A 17,380-nucleotide genomic window follows, 5' to 3' on the forward strand; every position below is an offset into this window, starting at 1 on the left:
TGGAGATGTTGGCAGACAGTGTGCGTAAATCGATAATGAATGCAATCCGTAAGGGGGTCAGGCGAACCCTGCTGGATTGAGCCAATGGCCCATCCACTCCAACATCCTGCTTCTCACAAGGCAAGGTTTCCCAAACTTGGGTCTGCAGCAGTTTTGGGACGGCAATTCCCACCTTCCCTGACCATTGGTCCTGCTAGCTAGGGATCATAGGTGCCAACTCCCTGGGGCCCTGGGTGCCCAAGTACCCACTAAATTCCCCATGAAGGGGGCAGGCACTCACACATTTTGGTGCCAGGGCACCCACAGTTGTGGGGCCAAGTTGGCACTCCTGCTAGGGATGATGGTAGTTGTAGTCCAAAAACAGCTGGAGACCAAAGTTTGGGAAACCAAATAAACTTTTATTTATTTGCGAAACCCTGGACTGGGGCCTCATTCACACCGTACACTGAAAGCACTGTGATACCACTTTAAGCAGCCATGCCTTCCTGCAAAGAATTCTGGGAGCTGTGGTTCGTTATGGGTCCTGAGAGTTGTGTGAGGAGACCCCTGTTCCCCTCAGAGAGCTACAATTCCCAGAGTTCCCTGCGAAGAGGAATTGATTGTTAAACCACTCTGGCAAATGCAGCTCAGTCGCGGTTCCTGCCTGAATGCCTGGAGTTCTGTTGGCAATCAGCATAGACAACCTTGAGCTAGATCGATGCTTTGATTTGGAATAAAGCAGCGTCTCCTCTTCCTAGTGCCAGTTTGTGGGGTGCAACGATAGCATGCGAAGGCTGGGCCGGGGGGCGAGGGGAAGGCCAAACGGAAAGGAGGAGGGCCGGGAAGGGAATACAGCGAGGGGGTGGAGATGAGGAACCTGACAAGAAGCAAACAGGTTTTCCAGAGTTGTGGTTTGGTACTTGGCTGATTTGCCTGGTGCTTAAAAATGATTAAAGCCTCACTTCCCTCAACGCCCATTCGCTAGCAGGCAGGTAACTCAAGGCCAAATGAGCTCCAACTTCTCTGTCTCCGACGGGAGCCAGACAGGTTTTTTCAGGTTCTCTGGCGTCACTGCAGACTCTGCCATGAGATAAGGTGGCATTTATGTCTGCGGGGTTAGTGGGAGCGTGGGGGAAGGCAGAGGGCCAATAACTCTGCAGCCTTGGAGATACGATGGATATGAACGGTACATTTTGTCTAGGGTGGTTTCTCAATAGGCTACCAAGCACTGATCCGGAGTTAATTCATTATCACACGCTCACACTCAAATACAAACATATATGAAGAATGCATGCAGGTCTATCGATGACTTTGCTCTGTCTCCACAGCTGGAGCCAGCAGTGCATCTGAATACCAGTTGTTTGGAAACCACAGGAGGGGAGAGGGCTCTTGTGCTTGGATCCTGCTTGCAAGGTTTCCCAAGGCATCTGGCTGGTCACTGTGAGACGAGGATGCTGGACTAGGTGGGCCATTGGCCTGATCCAGCAAACTCTTCTTCTGTTCTTATTCCTGCCTCAGGAGTCCTCAGAACCACAGGTGTTCTCTTGTTCCCAGAGACTTCCCCTCTGAGTGAAGACGCTACTCAAAATGTTTGGTTAGCTTCTTTCATCACGGGACATCACATTTGATTTGTTTTATTTCGTGGCTTTCCCCTAGAAGTAGTTTGTAAGTTACATTTTTTTAAAAAAATAAAAGTTGGGTTCGTCTCCTCTTTTTTAGAGTCCGCTTACAATAGCAAAAGACTGCTCACCTCCCTGAATCAGAATCTGAAAGTTCAGGTGTTGGGGCTTGCAAAATCTAATGGGCAGCTCCCAACTTAAGGAGAATCCTGCAGGATCAGACCAAGGGTCTAGCCAGAAGCATCCTGTTCCCAATGGCTAGCCTGATATTTTCAGGAAGCCCAAGAGCAGGACAGGAAGTTCCTCACACCTTCCTACCCATATTCCAACTATTGATATTCAAAGATATCAGGTGAAGTGGGTGAGTGTGGAGGTTGCATCTTAACTACCACGGTCCCTTGAGAGATCCACGAAACCATGTCTATGCTTCTAAGGGACTGGCTGGACAAAGAGGAATGCTGGGAGGCACCAGCAGGAGAACCGCTCCCCCCCCCCCCCAGAGGAGGAAGCCTCAGAGCCAAGGGATTGGTGGTGGGACACTGAGGAGAGATCAGAGGGAGAAGATTGGGAGGAGGGGCTGGATGCTGAAGGGGCAGCAGGGCTTAGTGAGCAGGGTAAGCAGGGACAGACTCTGAGGCTGAAGCAGAGGGGAGGGTGCAAAGGCTGCTGAAGAACCCAGGGAATCTCCCTCTCCTGCTGCTGAGACAAGCTCCTCTCCCCCCAGTCCCCAAGAACGCAGGGAATAATGAGGAGGGCAGAGGAGAAACCAGCGGTGTGCAGATGCAGTTTGAGACTGCTGGGAAACATCTGGAAGAGGAGGAGCCTGAAAAAGTGTGGAAGGCAGTGACCTTCATTCCTGGGGCAAGACCTGATGGGAAGTGTTGCTGTGTTGTATTCCATTTCCTTGAACAGAGTTAACTTCACTGTCGACGGAGCCCTGCATCTTTCGCACTGACCTGCGTTGACTCCAGCCCTGAAGATGCTGCTGGTGGCTGTCTTTGGTGATAATGGTGTTCCCCTCAATGCATACCAAGAGAGCTATGCTTGGTGTTACCCCATCCGTGGAAGAGCAACACAAGAGCACTTTCACCCTGCCTGGGACTCTGCATCAGGATTGCATCTCGGGCAATCTTAATTAAATATCAAAGGCGAGCAAAGAGAATTGGTTATAGCTTCTGAGAAGAGTTAACTGGAGGGGGAGATCTCATCTTTCACTATTCACACCTTGTGTTTTGTGTAAGCCTCCGCTTAATTGCTGGTGCATAATTACAGAGACGTCGTTGGCATTTGCCCGATGGAAAAAATGATCACAGCTTGGCAGGATTTTGCAACCATCCTGGGACTGGTTGGTCTTCCACAGCCACCAAACAACAGCTTATTGCTCAAGGTGGATTTTATTTATTGGCTGATTTGTTATGCTTCATAACCCGCTTTTCAGCCAAGTTTGGATCCCAGAGCAGCTTCCAGTTCAAAGTCACAAAAAGTCGTAATTTGTGAAAGCAATGTTTGCATAGCGAATTATTCTGGGCCCTGGCAATTGGTGAAACAGTCTAGGTTCCAGTATGTTGGCCATGTGTCCTACATTACAGAGGGCAGCTCTTTATTTGAAGTGTCAAAGGAGAACTTCTATCTGAAGTTGGGTTGCCAGGTCAGGAGCATCCCAGCCTCTGAGATTTCAGGGCCCAAACCTGAGACCCAGGGACAGTCCCTGGTGATTCTTCTTCTGCGCTCCCATCACTAAGACCTGGAGATGGAGGTTAATTGGGAGACGGGAGGAGAGAGCAGTTCTATGCAATAATATACAGCTAGCTCCTTCTGGGCTGAAGGCTGCAAGCTGCCTGCATAGCCTTCTTAATTTTTTAAAGGCAGTTTTGTCAAGGTGGAAATTCTGAGGTGAGCCAGGCAACCTTAGAGCCTTCAAGTCAGCCCTGGAGGTCTGGCAACCCTAATCCGAAGGGCTGTCCAGTCCAAGTCAGGTTTCGAGATAAAGAACCATCAAAAGAGATAGCAAGAGACACCCTGAAGCCCATCCACACTTAGCATGTGAACTGTAGGCTCACAGTCTTCCCTGCAGTGTGAAGGGGGAAAGGGCCATAGGTCAGTGGTAGAGCTTCTTGCATGCAGAAGGCCTCAGGTTCAATCCCCAATGGTATATCCGGGAGACATTCCCTGTCTGGAGCATTGCAGGGGGTTGGACTGGATGACCCTTGGGGTCCCTTCCAATTCTGTGAAGCCCAGGTGAGGGGTCCTCCCAGCCTCACCTGGAGATGTTGGAGGTTGGACTTGAGACCTTCTGCACCCAAATAAGACCTTCTGCCACTGAGCTACGACCACCTCTAGATCTGTCACTGCATTAAAAGCAAAGAATTTCATCAAAAGCAATGAAGCAAGAGCCCCTGGAATGATAACGTTAACACAGCAGTGAGAGGGGTGCTTTTTAAAAAATAAAAATGCACTCATTCCTACACACCAGTTCAGAAGCGGCAGGCCCCACCTGCCTGGCGCAGGCTACCCTACAGCCACACTGGGAGGCTACCCCCCGATTCTGCTTCTCGAAGGCCTCTTGGATGATTAGGGTCGGAAAAGCCAGCTGGAGAAAAGTCCTTTCCCTGGGACTCCTCTGGCAGCCCTTCCCTCCCTGAGGTTCGTCTCGCGCTGATCAAGTTTGCACAGGCTCAGTAATTCCCCCTAAATTTTTACAAGCTTATTCATGTTTGCTGTCAAATGCATTAGTTACTTTTCTCCGGGCGATTCCAAGAGACAAACTATTAATTATGGCACTAAACGTCTCTTCTTGAGAGACGTATTTCAAAACATTTTCGACAATTACACGGCAGTGTCGGTAAACCAGGGAGCAGCCACTCTCCAATCCAACAATTTTCAAATTGAAGAAGGAAAGGGGGGGGGGGGAAACAAACCAGCGAGCTATTTCCCCAAAGGCTGGAATTTCACCAGGGCGCCATTGGTTAAGTGGGGTTCACCCCTTTCCTCCCAAATACCAGAACACAAGAAGCTGCCTTATACAGAGTCAGACCATTGGTCCACCTGGCCCAAGGTTGTCCACACTGACTAGCTGCAGCTCTCCAGGGTTTCAGGCAGGGAATATTTCTCATTCCTATCTGGAGGTGCTGGAAACTGAATCTGGCATCTTATGCATGCAAAACAGATATTCTTCCCTTGAGCTGCAGCCTGTCCCCTGTAGCTACCAGGACTAATAACTTCATTTATTACACTGGGGTCACATGAAGAGAAACTCATATAGAGGGAAACTGTTAAACCTGGCAGTGGCGTAGTGTGGGTTGTCAGCACCCGGGCAAGGCAAGTAATTTGCGCCCCCTAACCCTAACCCCCAGGTGTTGCGCCCGGTGCGGCCAGCCCCCCCTGCACCCCCCACGCTACACCACTGGAACCTGGCATCCTGCGCGTTCTCGGTCCCAGACGGACTTACAGCTGCTCTTCGAAAATTTTAAACTAGACCTAGTGATTGCAATGATGCAATTAACATAAAGCATTGCAGGGAGGGGGACGACGACTAAATGAGCCTGGGGTCCCTTCCAGCTCTGCAGTTCTGTGATTCTATGTCTAGCTTGGATCTAAGATAGGCTTAAATAAAGTCCCTGCAGGCAGACTTTCTGCACTAGCTGAAGATTCTGAACAATGTTCAAGGGCAGTCTCACAAAGGATGCATTGCAGTAATCAAAGCAGGAGGTAACCGGACTACTGGAAGAGGATACTGATTGGGAACACAAATGTGTGAACCAGCCCCGGAGGTTCAGTAATCAGATGAATCAACATCATGGATTACTTAGCAGAGGCCCTGATGTCGGCAGTCTCGCTCTCTCTGAAAGCTCTTTCCTATGTGATTTCCATTATGGTGAACAAATTCTATGCCATCTATAATTTCTTGGCACCACACTCTTTCCCACCCCACATACATGCACCTCTTTGTTCGAGGTCATTAATAAATACATTACAAGTGAACTGTTCCCATGGTGGGCCCCTTGGGGGCGCTGTTGCAAGATGGACACTGGCACCTGGATGAATAAGTAAAGAGCATTCACAGCAGAACACGAAGTTCCCATTTTGCAAAATCAATAATGCACATACCTTTAAAAGCTTCGGATCTGGGCTCTCTGTGGGACACATCCATTTAGGGGCACCTCACAGCTCCGGTCTCTGAGAGCTGGCGCTCTGTGTTCTTGCACATCCACCCAACATTTTGCAGGGGGAAACAGGGACATTTGCATACCTGAAACATCCCCAATCACACATCAACTGATCTGCACTGAGCCCTCCTGTGTTGCTAAAAAAAAAAAGGTTAAAGATTCTCCCCTTCTTGCAATCTTCTACATTCACTTCCTTTGCAATAACCTGTCCCTGCTGATTTAAAAATTGAGAGCAAGCTTGCTCTTTAGGTTAAAACATTTACTTCTTTTAAAAACACCCAAACTAATAATAATGCCCCTATTTTTGCATCTTGAACAACAAGAGATTCCAAGAGTGCCTGTGCTTATATCAGGGCTTTGGTTTCCTTAAAATGAAGGTTGGTGGAGACCGTGGTGTCCTTAGGATCGATGGTTTCACTGACACATATTTACAACTTGAGCATAGGATGGAAGGGGCTCGAATCATCACCATTCTGATAGATCTTGCGTTCTATTGTGTTCCAGGGAAGCTCCAGGCTCACAGCTCTTGGGTGTCAGGGACTGGGCAGAGGAGAAATGGTGGAGGCCGCCTCCCAAGCCTGACCATTCCAGAGAAGAGGAAGACAGTTCAGAATTACAACAGGTGTTGCTCAGAGGCAGATGAGGGGAAAGTTGGGAAATAATGGGAGAGGAGGAGGAGGAGGAGGAAGAGGAAGAGGAAGAAGCAGGGGGGACAGCTGCTGGACACAATGTCTTTAGAAAGCATTCCAGATCCCCCTCTCCCAGAACCTGGCAAACCTTGAAAGTAGGAGAACAAAGAGCTCAAAGGCAGAGGGCACTTTTCAGCACATGTAGAGGAGGTGGCGAAGATGATGAATGAGGAAACGGGAGAGACGGGAGTGGAGATTCACTCGAGACAACACCATTACCCAAGAGGCTGGGTTCTATAGCCTCTCTCTGTAAATACTGAATAAAAAGCGGATGGTATGAACATTCCATGTCTTTGTATGTTCCTGGGCAACCGGCTGTGAGAGTTGCAGGCAGCAGCCTGACAATGGGTCCGGCACTGAGCAAGACCAGCTTCTGTGTCTCCAGCATCAGCCAAAACTCATGTACAGTCGTACCTCGGGTTACATACGCTTCAGGTTACAGACTCTTTAGGTTACAGACTCCGCTAACCCAGAAATAGTACCTTGGGTTAAGAACTTTGCTTCAGGATGAGAACAGACATCATGCTCTGGCGGCGCGGTGGCAGCAGGAGGCCCCATTAGCTAAAGTGGTGCTTCAGGTTAAGAACAGTTTCAGGTTAGGAACAGACCTCCAGAACGAATTAAGTACCTGAGGTACCATATTTTCTGTTTTCCTTCATCCTAGATGAAGCGGCATCCAGCCAGGTGAAGCGGGAAGAGCGAAAAGACCCATCTCTTTGCTTGTGTAGTTAACAGAGCTCACTCATTCTGTGGGAAACCTGCAAGCAAGACTCAAGCAACAAGAGCAAGAGCACTCTCACCTCCTGAGATTTCCAGCAACTGGTACCCAGAGCATAGACATCATGGCTAGGAGACCAGCTATGGCCTGCCTTTGGGTAGACCAGGTATGTGCCTCCTTTGGAAGAGACATGAAGCCATGGGGAGGGGGAGTGCTTGTCCCTCACTCCCACCTGCCATGCTTTGCCATGACAGAGGAACACCAGCCAGAGCCCCTGATATTGATCTCAGCATTTGGACTGGTTCATCAGGGAGAAGCCCATTCTGAAAGCACCCAGTCCTTACGCACTGTGCGGTGCAATCCTGTGAACATCTACTGGGAAGGAAGTCTCACTGTGGTTCCATAGGGTGTGTTGCAAAGGGGTGCATCTCCGTCAGTTTACAGGAGGGACATTCCTAAAACACATTGCCAGGAACTTTCATTAGGCGAAATTGTGCTATTCCAGCAAAGAGATGATGATGATGATGATGATGATGACGATGATGATGATGATGATAATTTATTTATACCCCGGCCTCCCCAGTCAAGACCAGGCTCAGGGTGGTTAACACCAGATATAAAACAATTGATTGAAATACAACTTAAAAAAGAAGATTAAAATACAACATTAAAATGCAGCCTCATTTCAGCAGAAACACAAAAACTTTTTTGGGGATGAAAACGTCAAGTCTTCACCAAGGCTAACTATCCAGCCTGATCCTACATGGGCCAGAAAAAAGCCAGGGAAGTCCCCAAGTAGGAGTTCCATCACAGAAGGAAAAAGGAAAAAAAGAAAGAGGGGGAGGGGATAAAGTTAATTCCAAGCCAAAAGCCAGGCTGAACAACTCTGTCTTACAGGCCCTGCGGAAAGAAATCAGATCCTGCAGGGCCCTGGTCTCATGAGGCAGAGCGTTCCACCAGTGTTGAAATGAACATGTGCATGAACAGGCCCAAACTGCCCCTGGTATCAGCTGGACAGCTCAGTTGGTTAGAGCGCAGTGCTGATAACGCCAAGGTTGCAGGTTCGATCCCCGTAAGAGACAGCTGCATATTCCTGCATTTCAGGGGGTTGGACTAGATGATCCTCAGGGTCCCTTCCAACTCTGTGATTCTATTCTATTTTATTCTGTAAGGACGTTTGGACTGTATGCTTGCACTAGCGACTAAAGAGAACAACAGAGGGTGCCAAATACATGCTCTTCTGGACCGAGGAGGTAGAGGGGTGTTTGTGTGTGCCCAGGCTAGTGGAAGTACAGTCAGAACCTATGGGACGCATGACCTCATTATGAACATGCCAACTAGCTCTTTCCTGAAAGGTCAAATGCCCCAGAGCCGCTGTCACCTAAAGGTCAGGGACTACTTGTCAAATCATCTAAAGAAATTAAATGGTCCGTGATGAAGATGACAGCGATATTCCAGCAGAAGATCATTATTGAATACAAAAACCCCTCCGGATGGGCAATTTAATGGGATTTGAGAGGGAGGCATTTCCAGTATGTACATCGCAGCTGGTTAATTTCAAGAGAGGAACTATTTAATCATTTCCTCTCTTCAGCATTCCAGATGCTCGACAGGAGACAACGGTTGTGTGGTCCTTATGCAAAGGACTGGGCAGACTTTACCTATGGAGGAAGACCATCGGGTATGGTGTTCTTGTCCCTGGCGCAGAAGATATCGTTGTGAGCTTGGTCAGGGTGTCAGTCTACATGATGTCGGAGTCCCTTCTAATTCCTGGGGTCCTGGACCCAGAAATGTCTGATGGAGGATTCAATTGTTGAACTAGTGAGGCAAGTTTCTCTGTGTGATAATGGCCATAGTTGCCACCTAAGTACCATCATTAGTGTAGCAAAAGAAGTTGCCCTGTGCCAGAGGGCAAATGGGTGGGTATTATTATTATTACAGTCATGCCTTGGGTTACAGACACTTGAGGTTGCACGATTTCGGGTTGTGCACTGCACCGAACCTGAAAGTACCGGAACGAGTTACCTCCGGGTTTTGCCACTTGCGCAGAAGCGCCGAATTGCAACCTGCGCATGCGCAGACGTGTGGGTGGCGGGTTGTGAATGCTGTAGGTTGCGAACGTGCCTCCCGCACTGATCACGTTCCCAACCCGAGCGTCCACTATATTATTATTATTTCATATACTTTGGCCACCTCATGAGAAGAGAAGACTCCCTGGAAAAGACCCTGATGTTGGGAAAGATGGAGGGCACAAGGAGAAGGGGACGACAGAGGACGAGATGGTTGGACAGGGTTCTCGAAGCTACCAGCATGTGTTTGACCAAACTGCGGGAGGCAGTGGAAGACAGGAGTGCCTGGCGTGCTCTGGTCCATGGGGTCACGAAGAGTCGGACACGACTAAATGACTAAACAACAACAACAACCTATACCTCCAGGGCTCAGGGCGATTACAACATAAAATCACAATATACAAAAACAAAATACATCATAATATTTTTTTTTAAAAAACACCACTCAAGAACCCTACCCCCACCACATTTAAAAAGAGTATTGGATGCCAATCAGCCAAAGGCCTGGTTAAAGAGGAAAGGCGTATAATGAAGGCACCAGCCAAACCTCCCTGGGAAGAGCGTTCCACAAACAGAGAGCCACTGCAGAAAAGGCCCGTTCTTGTGTTGTCGTCAACCGGACCTCTCATGGAGGAAGCAGATAAGGAAGAAGACCTCAGAAGATGATCTCAGGGTAGGTTCATATGGAAAGAGGCATTCCTTGAGTTATTGTGGACCTGAGCCATTTAAGGCTTTATAGGTCAAAACCAGCACTTTGAATTGGGCCCAGAAACTGATTGGTAGCCAGTGGTCGGACCAGGTTCAGTGTAATATGCTCAAACCGTCTTGCCCTGGTGAGCAACCTGGCTGCTGAATTCTGCACTAGCTGAAGTTTCTGAACTGTCTTCAGAGGCAGCAGGTAGAAGCTGGGAGAGAGACGTGCTTGATTTCCGCTAGTAACCAAGGCTGCAACCAGTGGAGAAGCAGGGCCTTCTGGGGTGTTGATGCTGTGAGCTCCTCCATCCTAGGCTCAGGTTGTATATATGTGTAAATAAAGCATATATCCCAAGAAACGGCAGTCTCTGCTGTGCCTCTTTCCAAGGAAACTGAACCCCGTGTAAACTCCAGGGACCCTAGAATATCTCACCGCTCAGATTTGGGGTAGTGTGTAACAATATCTAGCCCTAAATACCTTGAGCCAAGACATGATAAAGGGAAGTATTTATCAAGGTCAAGACACAAACCGCAAAGGATATGGTGAGGACAACAAATCTGGCCAATCTGATATCTCACCAGTGGTCCATCTTGCTGAGATTACGACTCTTGGCCCGTAAACATTACTGGAACCGGTTGAAACCAGAAATAGCTCTTGCAAAACCAATTCTGGCACAATTCAAGAGGAAATAATTTGAGGACCGGTGATTTATGCTGATGATTTAGAAATCAGAGCTTGGCGGAAGCTTTGCATCAAAAGCGACTGTTTCAGCTGAGAGGATAAATTTTAAAGATTTATCCAACAGTTTCCTGAAAGCCAAAGGTCTTGTGTAGTCGATGGGGTGGGGTAGGCTAACCCTAGCCCCACCCAAACACTAGGGAGCATAACTGGTTGTCAGGGAAAAGTTCAGCTCTTTTACCTAAGATTGCATCTACTATTATCATATTAATGTGAGGGCTGATAACAATTGTCCATTGTAGATTTCTTCCTTTTCTTTGCAAAGCTTTTGTTTTATAGTATTGTGTGTGTTGCATGAACTTCACTGTATTACTTGGAAAACTTCAATAAAACTTCTATTTTTTATTTTTAAAAAGAGTGAAGACTACAGTGGCACCTCGGGTTACAGATGCTTCAGGTTACAGACTCCGCTAACCCAGAAATAGTACCTCGGGTTAAGAACTTTGCTTCAGGATGAGAACAGAAATCGTGCGGCGGCAGCGCAGTGGCAGCAGGAGGCCCCATTAGCTGGGGTGGTGCTTCAGGTTAAAAACAGTTTTAGGTTAAGAACGGACCTCCAGAACGAATTAAGTTCTTAACCCGAGGTACTACTGTACAGCTGTGGGACTCTAACAGGAAACTGAAGACACCAACCACAGAAGCTGTCTTTTTTCATGTCTGAGAAAGTTTTCCCAAAATCACATTCTTCCCACTGTCTCACTGACCCACCGTTAACCCAGGTCCAAGCCTTATTTGTGTGGCACTCAGCCACGGCATTCTAGTCTAGCCATGCCAAAAGAAGATTAGCCACACCTACAGAAATGCCTTGGCTGTAAATCACACGGAGATGGCTTAAGCTGGAAACGGAGATCTTGCCAGTTTCCTGCAAAAACTCAAACTGTGCATCTTTAGATGTGTGTCACAGATTCTGGGCGCAATGGCTAGGTGCAAAACTTACCGGTAAACAGCTCGATTGAGAACATTCTGATGTACTCATTTAGGTTTGATGAGGCCCTAAGCTACTGAAGGTAATGTGTCCTTTATATGTCCAGCTGTCCTTTGTCAACAACAAATTGTCACTTTTTTGTGTTAAATATATGCTATATGGTAATTTATGGACCTAATAGGTATCTAATGCTATTTGCATATAACAAAATATGTATTTTATCCAAGTAATTGTTGAACTGAAATACAATTAAGAAGAAGTATATTAATAGTGAATTTTTTTGGTGGGGGGCCAAGAGAGTGGGGCCCTAAGCTATAGCTTGTTTAGCTTATACATGAATCCAGCACTGCATGTAAGGTAAAGGTAAAGGTACCCCTGCCCGTACGGGCCAGTCTTGACAGACTCTGGGGTTGTGCGCCCATCTCACTCAAGAGGCCAGGGGCCAGCGCTGTCCGGAGACACTTCCGGGTCACGTGGCCAGCGTGACATCGCTGCTCTGGCGAGCCAGAGCCGCACACGGAAACGCCGTTTACCTTCCCGCTGGTAAGCGGTCCCTATTTATCTACTTGCACCCGGAGGTGCTTTCGAACTGCTAGGTTGGCAGGCGCTGGGACCGAGCAGCGGGAGCGCACCCCGCCGCAGGGATTCGAACCGCCGACCTTTCGATCGGCAAGTCCTAGGCGCTGAGGCTTTAACCCACAGCGCCACCTGCGTCCCTCGCACTGCATGTACTTGACCTTTAAATTCTTACAAGAGGGATCACCAACAAAACATTGCAGTGCATCCTCACACCCTAATGGGAGAGTTCTTGCCAGCCATACCCTCCTCTAACATGCCATTCCATCGTTCCCCAGTTTTCTGCTCTCATTTCCCAACAGACAAGTCCATGGTTGCTGAGCATGCTCTGTTATTACTGCCCCATTTTGGGTGGTAATTTCCACCCTGCCTTCTCAGTCATGGTGGTTGGGGGTTTGACAAGTGGGAAAGATGATGATTGTTATGTACTGAAGTTCTCACCCTGGGCCAGCAGGGGGATACTGTAGATAGTTATGCAAATGAAGGATCGAAAGTGACGTTTAGTGATTGGATAGTTTTGTATGCAAATGAAGGATCGAAAAGTGACGTTCAGTGATTGGATAGTTTTAGAACATTGCAACAGTTACCATTGTTCTGTAGCTCTATATAAGCAGGCTGACTGAGCTCCTCAGTTCAGTTCTGTTCCAACTTACAAAATAAAGAGCTGCTTTGGAGAAATCGCTGTGTCGTCTGCTATGTCAACCCACAACTTAACAATGATGGTGTAAGGAAGGTTTATTAAAAAGCTCATTAAAAGCGAGAAGAGTGTGGGTAAAGTTATCATGCTCGCACAGAAACCCATCTCCTGTTTGCATCCAATAGCTTGCAAGCACCCTTCACTACCAATCTTTTGATATGTTTCCCACCCCAAACATCTCGCTGGCGTTCTCCTAACTCTGCTCAGCTAACTGCCTGTGTGCTGTGCCTTGCGTTGGTATTACACAGCAAACCTACAGAAGACCTTTTCTTCTTTCCTTGTTTAAAAAACACAGTTCCTCACCAGGGCTGTCAGCTATTGGGAGCCTGCACTGCCAACAGCAGAGAAGATAGGAAATAAGCATTTATTATGTGGAGAGAGCTATCCCATCCTGCAGTTTCTAGCAATCGGTATTCAGAACAAATACTGCCTCCAAACTGTGCAAGTGAGCTCCATAGTTTAGCCATGTGCTGTGTATGAATAGGTACCTCTTTTAATAATTTTTTAAAATTAATTTTCCAATTTTTTGACAATATTATCACATCGTATCACCTTTTACAAATTTTCAGCTGTGTGTGAATAAGTACTTTATTTTCTCTGTTCTGAATCTTCCAACACTCAGTTTCATTGGATGTTACGAGAGTGGGAGAAAAGTATGGCAGCTTTCTATGTTCCAACCTCTGTGTGTATGTTTTTGGGGCTGTTTGTTTTTTCAAGGTTAAGACATACTTGGAAGGGGGGGGGCACATCTGAGCGAATAGATTGTTTTCCCATCCCCAAGTTCCAATTGTATAAGTTGACCATCCATTCCTCCATCCAATACACACAGAAAGAGAGAACAAAATCCAGGAGGCTGCAGTATATTTTATTTCATTATCTTAATGCAGGAAAGCTTTGAAATGTATACTCTCTCCATCTATTCAGCTGGTTTTAAGAAGAAAAAAGGTGGACCAAGCAAATGATACCAAACTTGAGAAGTTAATTAAATTATCCTATTAAACAGAGGCAGGATATGGGGCAACAGAGGCCAAAGAAAATAGGGGGTGAACAAGACCCTCTCAATTTCTGCACTGCAGCATATTTTCCATGTCAGCATTTTGTTAAGGAAACTGCTCTCTCTGCTCCCTAGAAATATTATTACAGGTCACTTTGTTTCACACTGTCTTCACCCTGTCTTCACTCTGTCCAGGTCACTCTGTCTTCACTTTGTTTCACTCTGTCTTCATTTTGTTTCACTCTGTTTTCACTGTGTTCAGGTCAGTCTTTTTCAGCATTTCATTATTGCTCTCTCTGCTTCCGCCTCCCCAAAAATATCACTCCGGGACCCTCTGGAAGGCTTTAAAGCAGAGATGGGAGAGCTGTATCCCTCCACATGTCATTGGACTTCCACCTCTGCTGGCTGTGGCTGATGGAAGCCACCACTTTGGCTTCCCTTGGGCTACACCCTAAATGGACAAAAAGTCATTACGGTGCTGTCTATTTTCTTCTCAATCACTTGCCTAATAATTGCCTATGCATTTTCTGCTTGCATTGATTTCTTAGGGGGAGAGCTGAGCATATGGGAGGTGCCGTCTGGATTGGGCTGTCTCCTACCTAAAGTAGTCTTGATGCCAAAAAAATCTTTGTAAGTACCGCAAGGACGTGATGAAAAGGAATGTGGAGTTGCGAAGGCAGGAGACGAAGTCCTTTTAGGCTAATGAGTCTGCTTGTGTTGAGGGTTCATGTCAGCCCCACCTCTGTCCTTAGTCTGCTCTCCTCCTTGCCTGTCTGCTAATGTCTCCTTGCATTTATTAATAACATTTGCTTTGATGGTTTCTAAACACTTGACGATTGGTTCCAGATGTGCAATGCTTTGATTGCAAAAAGTGTTTCTCTCTGGAAACTTCCTCTTTCATTTTAATTGGAGTATTTGCCTTTTTGCTGCGCTTTTTTTAAAAAAATCAAAATCTTCGTAAGACAATGTACCCTCTTCCGATTCAAGTTTTGTTTATTCTCCATGGAGCATTGTTTAACCTTTGGAATGAATTAGTCCGTTCATTCATCCATTGGTCCCCTTGCATTTGGTATCCTTTTGGATGATGCAGTTTATCCGCTGCAGAGGAGAGAGGGGCACTTAACACCTTGGCCTCAATTCAGTTAAAGTTGAATAGGACAAATTCAAGGGGGGTGGGAAGGATATCCACACCTTTAGTTTATATGGCTGTGTAGATCCTGTTGTTAAACTCTTGTTTTGTGACAACCCAATGAGTAGATACGGATAAATAAATCTGAACGTGGGGCGAATTAGGAAGTATTCTTCCTTTGCAGGTAGAACAACCAGACATGGACTAAGGCAGGGCTTCCCAATGGGAACAGTAGCGCCCCCTGGGGGTGGGATTAGCTAGAGGGGCAATAAGAGGTAAGGGGGCAATAGGGGGCTGTTGGAGATGTAAATAACTATCAGGCTTTGAAAAGCTGGCATCACAGGATCAAGTTTGTAAATTTTGTTGAATTAATTAAACTCAATACAGTGGTACCTCGGGTTAAGAACTTAATTTGTTCTGGAGGTCCGTTCTTAAACTGAAACTGTTCTTAACCTGAGCACCACTTTAGCTAATGGGGCCTCCCGCTGCCACCGTGTGATTTCTGTTCTCATCCTGAAGCAAAGTTCTTAACCCGAGGTACCATTTCTGGATTAGCGGAGTCTGTAACCTGAAGCGTCTGTAACCTGAAGCATATGTAACCCGAGGTACCACTGTAGTTTTAACAGGGTTTTGAATAAATGTGCAATAAACTGCTATTGTCTTGAATGTTGTTGTCCTCCTTAGTGGGTTGTACAAACCACTATTCTGAATAAAGCTGTTTATAGGGTTGGGAAAGGGGGCGCTGGGGATGAGTTTATGGACCAAAGGGGGGGTGTCCAAAAAAAGTTTGGGAACCACTGAAGCATCTGAAACAGCACAGAATTCAGAGTATTTAGGTGGATCAAGGTGACTGATTCTGAAGCCTGTCCGGTGAACCTTTCAGTTAGCCAATTAAACCTAGGTATCTTATAATGTTTCACGTTCCAAAGAAAGCACTTTGCAGGCTACAACTGAATGACAGCCCACCCCTGTTCGTACTGTTACGGTAAGGTCTGATGTCAGCATTTCCATTATTGGTACTTAATTATTTCCCACCACCATCCAGCCAGTGTTTATGATAGCGATGTAGCAGTGTTTATGCACGCCCACTCCTGCAAAAGACTGGCTCCCTGCAACCTTAAAGGCAGAGGGGTGTATGCATGTATGTTTCAAAAATCACTGCCGAGCAATCTGAAGCCGGGGTGGTTGAGATGGTGGCCCTCAGATCTTATGGGACTCTAGGGCCACATTCATATTTAAAGCACTATGATTCCATTCAAAGCACTATGGTAGTGCTTTAAACAGACATGGCTAACCCCAAAGCATTATGGGAGCTGTAGTTTGTTAAGGATGCTGAGAGTTGTTAGGATGCCCTGATTCCCTGCACAGAACTACACTTCTCAGAGGGGGCTTCAGCAAGTGAACTTTGTCATTGCTGAAATTCTCTCTTCCATCCAGCTATTAAAGTTTCAGAAGCCCTCTCCTCTCTTTCCATCTGGCCACTCTGATAATGAGCACTTTCACCAGATTTACCACAGTTCCCAATATTATTTGGGGGAAGCCATAAAAAATGGATACAGGATTGTACTGCCTGTGTTTTTTTAACTGCTGTATGGAAAAGCACATGAACCTGACCTTTGAAGTGTTTGTAAGTAAACCATTTTTAACTTGCCAAATGTGTGGTCTGTTTGACTTTGAAAGCGACTTGGAAGGGGTATATTGTAAAAGTCTAACATCCTATATTTCCATGATTTACTTTTCTGAATATTTTGTGATTTTAAATCTCTGCTGGGGTTCTCTCACCAAAGAGTACTTGCCCTAAACCTGGATCTTAGGCATCTAGGGAACTCTCTTTTTTATTTACCTATTATTCTTTTAAATGAAAGCCAAATTAACCTGCAGAATCAGGCCAGTGGCCAACTAGTCCTGTTCTCACAGTGGCCAATCAGATGCCTGTAGGATTCAGAACTAGGATTCAGAAGCACTGCTGCCTCTGACGATGGTGGCATCAAACCCAGTATTCTCTGGAACTGCATGTAAGCATATGGCGTATTTATTTCTAGCTTTCACCACCAATGAAATGTGAACTGGTGGTTTAAAAATACCATAAATAATCAAGTCACTAAAAGGGGTTTTGGAACAATATTTAAGTTGGCCAAGGTGTTCTCGTCTGAAAATGCAGAAACCAGCAATTTATGAGTGATGGCTATTTCTCCCTTTTCATGTTGTTGTTATTATTTTTTAATTTATGTGGCCATCTGAAATTGATTCATCAGACCTACAGAATATACCAGTTGCCAGGTGGTTCTGGGCCTAATTCAAGGTGCTCACGTTTGTGTTTAAAGTCATAATTGATAGGCTCCAAATACCTGAATGACCACCTCCTTCCCTACAGATTTTATTGGGTG

The sequence above is a fragment of the Podarcis gaigeae genome (assembly GCF_964106915.1).
Source record: "Podarcis gaigeae genome assembly, chromosome: 15".
Classification (NCBI taxonomy): Eukaryota; Metazoa; Chordata; class Lepidosauria; order Squamata; family Lacertidae; genus Podarcis; species Podarcis gaigeae.